The sequence below is a fragment of the Callorhinus ursinus genome, unplaced genomic scaffold, assembly GCF_003265705.2.
Source record: "Callorhinus ursinus isolate GAN/ISIS: 27379988/994484 unplaced genomic scaffold, GSC_fseal_2.0 scaffold5, whole genome shotgun sequence".
Lineage (NCBI taxonomy): Eukaryota > Metazoa > Chordata > Mammalia > Carnivora > Otariidae > Callorhinus > Callorhinus ursinus.
The window spans coordinates 38310051-38317752 of record NW_027397067.1 but is presented as its reverse complement, the minus strand read 5'-3'; the positions used below and the strand labels follow the sequence as shown (position 1 = coordinate 38317752).

Here is a 7702-nt window from a genome sequence, read left to right as displayed (position 1 = left end):
ATAGTGTCCTCTAAAACTTGAAGCCTGGTCTCCCAGGCCTGGAACTTGGCACTCCATATTTGGGATCCCAATCTCTAAGCAAGGAAACTGGCCCTATAACCATAGACTCTATCATTCCATACCTGGAATATCATTCACCAAGAACGGAATCTAGTTTCTTTGACATGAAAATGGGAACTCCATATGTAGAATATCAATCTCCAAATATGGAATATCAGTCTCCAAACACAGAACCTAGCTTTACATGCAGAGAACCAGCACTTTGTATGTGAAATCTGTAATGATTATCTTGTGAAATGTGAAATCTTAAATGATTGATTTAAGTCTTCTGGATATAAATCTTGCCTTTCCAGGCGTAAACTCTGATCCTCCATAGGATAACTGGCCTTAAAGGCATAGAACTTGGACCCAAGGCATAAAAACCTAGCCCTCTAAAGCATGTACATTGCTCCCACCCTCCAGATGTTTAATGTGTTAGTGTTAGTTTTTTCTGCAGTGTGAGGTTTGAGTGGTTTTAATTTTGATTTGTGTGTGTGTGTATGTTTGTGTTACATATAATGAAATGTAAATTTTCACAGGATAAAGAATGCTTCCTTTTATCAGGAAAAAGATAATTACATAACATATATACTGGTTTACAACGCAATCCTTTAAAAAAAGTCCACAGTCTGTTGTGTGTAATTTTCCATTGCTATAGCTCTTATGCCATCTTCTGGTCTAAATCTAATTCAACTATTTGGGAATTGTCTATAATACATGGTTAGTACCTTAATGTTATTTCAGTACCTCATCTTGTTTACTCATCCTGCAAATATCTATTTACACATCAAGTATAAAAAATTTAAGTCAGCAACTTAAAAATTTATGATCACATAAAGAACGTTTAATATGGTGGGAAGAGAAAATTGGAAAATCTTGTCAAAATCTAAACCTCAGAGATAGAATGAAATACATTCTTGAATAAACCTACATAAGCCTAACACAATATAAATGTATTTCTAAATATTGATTTAGATACACTATATAAAAAGCATAGGATTTGGAGTAAAAAAAACTGGGTTTGAATACCATCTTTGCCACTAATTTATTATTTAATCTTTATAAACTCACTTCTCATTTACCTTATTTCATCCCTATTAAATGAAGACATAATATCTGCCTTTCTCTACTGCTTCTATCTAGCTATTCTCCCTGCTTATTCTTGAATTTCTAAATTACTATAAATCAGTATGTATAGCTATCTGCACATAAAGACATAAGAGATTTTAATTCAGAAAAAAGATAAGCCAGTAACTTCCCAGGATAGAAAAGAAAAGCCGCTCAGAGTTATTTGACATTCTAGTTTATATTCTGAATTTTGAAAAATATGCTGAGCATGTGCAAAGATTAAAGGGATAAGAGGTAGTAAAATAACACCTTCATATCCAGCACATACGAGGGATTTTCAGAGTCCCAGAAAGAATAAAACTCTGAGTGCCAAAATTGATTGAAAGAGGTGATGTAGAGACATAAGAAGATATAATATTGAAGGTTAGGCTCACTAATAAGAATAAAGATCACTCATCTCCTGATGATAGCCTTCAAAGTCAAATCCTTCAGGTGCAAAAGCTGACAGCTCCCAGCAGTTCTGTCTTGGTCCCAAAAGAGAAGCCTAGAATATCTGCTCAGTAATTCTTACCTCCTGCCTTAACTAGATCCCCACTTTCTCCTATGGACTATATAGTGTGATTCACTCCCTTGCTCCCAGCATCCCCTGTTCCCTCAGATGAGATCACAGATGTCATTCTACATTTATTTTGGAATGTGTGTGATAATTGATTAACATCTATCCATTAGTCCAAACACCATCACCATGGTCAGCATCAGGAGAACGGGGTCCCCATGTGGTGGTTCACCATTAAAATCCCAGAACCTAGGCATATTGAACATAGTAGACGCTCAGCAAATACTTTTGGATCAATGGTTAAATGTAAAGAAGAAAAAAGGTAAAAATACAAAACATAGGAAAGAGGTAAGAGTTTCTGCATTTGGTTCATAGTATGCCGTTCTGGTGGCCATAATACTACAAATGCTCATTTCACTCTACTTTTATGGTTAAATAAGGGAATTTTTCTTTTTTTTTTTTTAAAGTAAAAGTACATTTTTTCTAAGGGAAATTTAAAAGTATAAGAATTATGGTAAGCGCTGTGAATTGTGTAAGACTGTTGAATCACAGACCTGTACCCTGAAACAAATAATACATTATATGTTAAAAAAAAAAAAGAAAGAAAGAAAGCAGGAAGGGGAAAATGAAGGGGGGGAATTGGAGGGGGAGACGAACCATGAGAGACTATGGACTCTGAAAAACAAACTGAGGATTCTAGAGAGGAGGAGAGTGGGGGGATGGGTTAGCCTGGTAATGGGTATTAAAAAGGGCATGTACTGAATGGAGCACTGGGTGTTATATGCAAACAATGAATCATGGAACACTACATCAAAAACTAATGATGTAATGTATGGTGATTAATATAACATAATAAAATAAAATAAAAAATAGAAAAAAGCAATAAAAAAGAAATGCAAAGAAAAATTATAAGAATTACAAAAAATAATGTAATAATTACTACCCTTTAAAATGATTCTCCATAATATCTTGGCATATTTGATCCCAGCATGTTCTGTGATTATGCTTTAAAAAATAAGTATTATTTTAAGAAGAAAAAAGTATTATATGAACATACTATTCTGTTTTTTCCCAAATATCTTAGAAATACATAATTATTAAAGTAACAGATGTACATTAGCCAAATTTAAGAAAGCATTACTTGAGGTCTGTTGTGCCCTTTGGTAAATTATGGACCTATATTCTACATTATCAGCTTCTATGTGTAGAATTATAGCCATGGCATTCTAATAAATACAGTCATAATGGCAACACTCAGTTGTTAGGATCTCAGTTTGAGATCTATATTCTGTCTCCTATGACAGAAAAGCGTGTAAAAAAATTTTATAGGATAGTCACTGGAAATGTTTAACTATTAATCTTCAGATTTTATCAAAAAACTGGAAACAATGCACTTTCTTATTATATTGTATCAATCACTGAATTACCTATATATTTTTATGGAGAGAGAAAAGTAGCGACTCATTCAACATAGTGCCAAAAAGTTGACATCAGTGCTACTAATTGGGTTTTTGACTAAAATAAACATTTAATTAACACCTATTAATTAGGATGTTTCACTGAACTGATGAGCATTTGACTAGTTGCCAAGACATTTCAAGATTCTGTAACTCTATCTGAGCTGGTAGCATTCTATGCTGTTTCCCCAGAGTCCTTAAAAGCAATATGGTCCATCTTGGTTTGGTGTGGGTGGGGTAGAGGCTCTGGTCCTTCTCACCAGATTGATACAGCCAGCAGCTAAACAAAATCAGTTTTAAAAATGGAGTGAGCCAAATGCCCTTCAATTTCACATGGATAAGTCTCTGATAAATTGTGGCAAACTATTTTTTAAAGAAATTTTAAAAATCTGGTGCTATAATACAAATATTTCAATATAACTTTTACCTGTTGCTGGTTGTATAATCTTCTTTTGATGCTTTGTCTTATACATTAGTGGTAAGTCACCTATATATTACCTATGAATACTCTTAGGTAGATTTATCATAATGAAAATAATCTACACAATTTAAGATTTGTTTTTAGGATTATGTTTATACCTTCATGGAAACTTTGTTTTCAGAAAGACAGTTTTGAAAACAGAGTAGCTGACACTCTATGTATGTTTTATAATATATATGTATACCCAATTTTTCAATAGCAAGTCTTTTTATATTTTTATTTTCTTTAAAAAATATTATCTTACATAGATAGATAAGAGATGATCCCCCTCCAGCTCCTTTCTATAAGAACACTACAATTATAGTTTATCAGAAAACATTTTTCTTTTGGTCAAAATATGTGAGGGGAAACTGGCTTAAAATTATAATTATTTTGTTTTGCCCCTCTAGGTTAAGGGTTATACACAATTTTCTTTAAACAATTTTTCTGTTAATATCAATGCAGTTTCATTCCTTTCATTTAGAGAAATAAAGAACATCTGTGTCTCTATTTAAAAAAAAATCATATCACCAAAGTGTGGAGATTTAAAATAAGATCATAAAATAAGGGACAATGAATAGAGAAGGGAATTAGTCCTGATTGCCCTAGACATAAAGATAAGAGAGGGTGAGAGACGTTGTGTGAGGTATCTTATCACCTTCCTTTAGGTCAGCTTGGCCTAAACCCCCAAATCCCACAAACTCCTCTCCATACCAGTCTTCTAATCAATCATCACACCCATGCTGATTTATTTCTCTGCTCTGACATTTTCCATGGCATCAGAGCAACCGAAAGCAGTCCGTGGTTTGTGATGAAGGCCTACAATAGCAGTTCCTTCATGAGAAAGCAGCATAGACGATATCTGAGGGACAGTTTGGGACTGAATAAACTAGATTGAGCAGCACCCTCATCTGAAACAAAGTGTACTAGCCTGTACATAATTAAACCCCCTGAGGGCGCTTGGGTGGCTCAGTTGGTTAAGCGACTGCCTTCGGCTCAGGTCATGATCCTGGAGTCCCGGGATCGAGTCCCGCATCGGGCTCCCTGCTCAGCAGGGTGTCTGCTTCTCCCTTGGACCCTCCCCCATCTCATGCTCTTTCTCTCTATCTCATTCTCTCTCTCAAATAAATAAATAAAATCTTTAAAAAAAAAAATTAAACCCCCTGAGATCCACACTGCTCTTGACTTGACCCTACCCCAGATTCTGCAGGACTGGCCCAGGCAGCTGGGTCAATGGACTGAGCCTCTCTCTCAGAATAATGAAGGTTCCAGAGCAGGGTCAGCAGCGAGCAGCAACGGACCCCAGACTGAATGCTTGTCGTGACGCAACAAGTTTCTTTTGCACTTGGGAAACAAACACAGAAAAGGAAAGCGCATCATTGTTTCTGTTTTCACAAATCCTTAAGGGTGATACCAACTCCCATTATTCAGAAGTGGGGTAAAATCATAAACCACACAGTAAATGCGGTTAAAATCTTTGTAGCCCCCACAGCACAGAACTGAGGCTGGTTAAGCAGGCTCAGGCAGGTGTAGGGATTCTGAACACTTACCCACCCATTGGCTCTCCTTTCTCTGAGAAGCTAGATTTTGTTCTACAGTTCAGCCAGTTGCTGGCTAAGATTCTGTTCTAACCTAGCGGACTTCCTTGAAACATCTTTCTCTTGATGTCTATGAGGCCTGCCATGGCTCCCAGGCCCTCCTGTCTTATCCCACCGATTAAGTCAGTTTTCCTGAATATTGGAAAACAGCACGAGGCAAAGCTGAATCTGTCTTCCCTCTGCACTCCCAACCAGGGCAGGGAAATTGCTTTTCTTGCCAGTTATGCTTGAATTCTGCCTCTCAACTCCCAACATCCTCAACTAGAGGCTTGGCCAAAAGAGCCAATCCCCATGGGCATAAGTAAGCCAGAGCATCCTAGTTGTGTTCCTGCCATTCTCAGCTTCTTCTCCATGGTCCTGCATGTGGAGTTTTTTCTACCACTTAACAGAACTATAAGAGATGGTAAGACTATTCAAGAAGTGACTGAACATCCTCCCTTCAAAAAAGCACTCACATTATAATGAAAGGATTTCCAAAAGACAGGAAGAGATATATCCACCAGCAAACAAATACCTTGCTAAAAAAATTAGAAGCAAGAAAGTGAAGAGAGAGTGATAACTGATTTGGCAGTCCAAAGAAAGTTGAAATCTAAGCTTGTGTTGGAAGAAGCCAGGATTCGAGCTGAATCAAGAATATAACTGCATAGAGGCTCGAGAAATTAAGCCATTGGTGACACTGAGAAGGGGGTGATACAGATGCAGCTGAGACTGGAGAAGTAGTTGAAATGTGATTAAGAACTCGTTGGGTTCCCAGATCTCCTTCACCTACTCTATGCAGCAGGCTGACTGCAGGGTAATCACACCACCTTCCTTCAATTTAGGAGAAGCTGGGAGCTTTCTTCTTTGTGAAGAGATTGAAATAGGTAGGTTCTGGACTAAGGGACACAAGACATAGATGTGGGGAGTGCTGTATTATAAACTGGAAGATTAGTGATAGGGTCTATTCTGAATTATAAAACTCCTTTCTCCTTTTCCCTATTTGGGTCCTAGAATACTGTTCTCCAGGCTTATATCTCCCAAACAGGAGAATGGAGGGTTCTTCCCTCAGGCCAAAGTTCTACAGATGATGAAGTTGTCCCTCCTTGAAATGGCCCAGCCACTCACCCTTCAAAGAAGCCAACTAGACAATAAGCATCCACTCAAATATCCCATCAGCTGTGTAGTGCCTCACTTATAAATATTATCAGTAGCCAAAGGTCAGCAGATACTAGAGGAAAGCCACAAGCATGAAATACCAAAGTAAACTGGTAAAAAAAAAAAAAAAAGGAAAAAGAAAATTTTAAAAAAAAGCCAAAAAAAAAAAAAAAATCTAAAAAAGCCGTAATGCTCTCTGGCCTGATCTTCCTTGATGTCTGTTTGTTCAGTCCCGCACCATGGGGAAGCCAAACAATCAAGTGGGCTATATGAACCCAATAGGAATGCCCACATCAAGGAGTCCAAAACAGTGTTCAGGGCCAATGATCCAAATTATCTGAAGTGACCAAAGCCTACCCGAGAAGAAGTGAAAAAACAACTAGAAAAGAAAAAAGGCTCCAAGGCATTGGCTGAATTTGAAATAAAAATAAATAAGAACTGGAAGAAAGAACTTAAACACAGAGAGAAATTATTAAGGGGAAGTGAGAGCTCATCCCCCTCCCCCAAAAAAGACAGAAAGAAAAGAGAAAAGAAGAAATCTGGTAGGTAACTTCTCCTTCACCAAGCTCTCATTCTTCTGGCAATTCTTCAGATTCCGAAGATGAGAATAAAAAACAAGGAAAAAGGAAGAGGACCATTCACATAAAGCTTCTGAAAGTTCCATGTCAGAAACTGAATTGGACAAGTAAGGATAGTTTAATAAGGAAAAAGAAGTCAAAGGGTGCAACTGACAAAGAAAAGGACATGAACAGGCTCAGCAAAAAAAGAAAGAAGTAGCCTGAAGATAAACCTTTATCATCTGAGTCCTTATTAGAATCAGATTATATTAAGAAGGTACAAGCAAAAAAGAAGAAAAGCAGTGAAGAATGAGAAAAAGTAACAGGAAAAAAAACAGAAAAGAAAAATAAGCATAAGAAACACAATAAGAAGAAGAAAAAGAAAGCTTCTAGTTCAAGTCTGGACTCGTGGTAGCAGAAAGAAAAATCAGATTCCCTTAGAAAGAAAGTGCAACGTCTAAGGAAATTTCAACTGTGAAAATTATGACATAATTACTGAAATGCATGCATTTCCTTATTTTTAGAATTACTCCTGGACTATTCAATGGCCACTTGGATGCTGCTGTGTGAAAGGGCCGTAACTGTTGCCTACTGCTGGAATATCTACTTTTTTCTCTTCTGGTGCTTAACAACTCTGGGAGATAATACACTGAACAAACAGTGCTGGTGGTTAAGACACATGGGGATAAAGTTAATACTTTTGACTAGAAGTATCTAATGATAAATCAACAGAAATTGAATCTGGATACATCATTAAGATGTAATTAGAAATGACCAGATGCCTCTAGTTAACATTTTTGAAATAGGGATTACATTGATATTTCAGAATCCTT

General features: G+C 36.8%; 1 pseudogene; it reads left to right on the top strand.

Annotated features, from left to right (window-relative positions):
- Positions 1–6551: 6551 nt before the first annotated feature.
- Positions 6552–7284, top strand: LOC112822966 (protein FAM133B pseudogene; annotated as a pseudogene).
- The last annotated feature ends 418 nt before the right edge of the window (positions 7285–7702 follow it).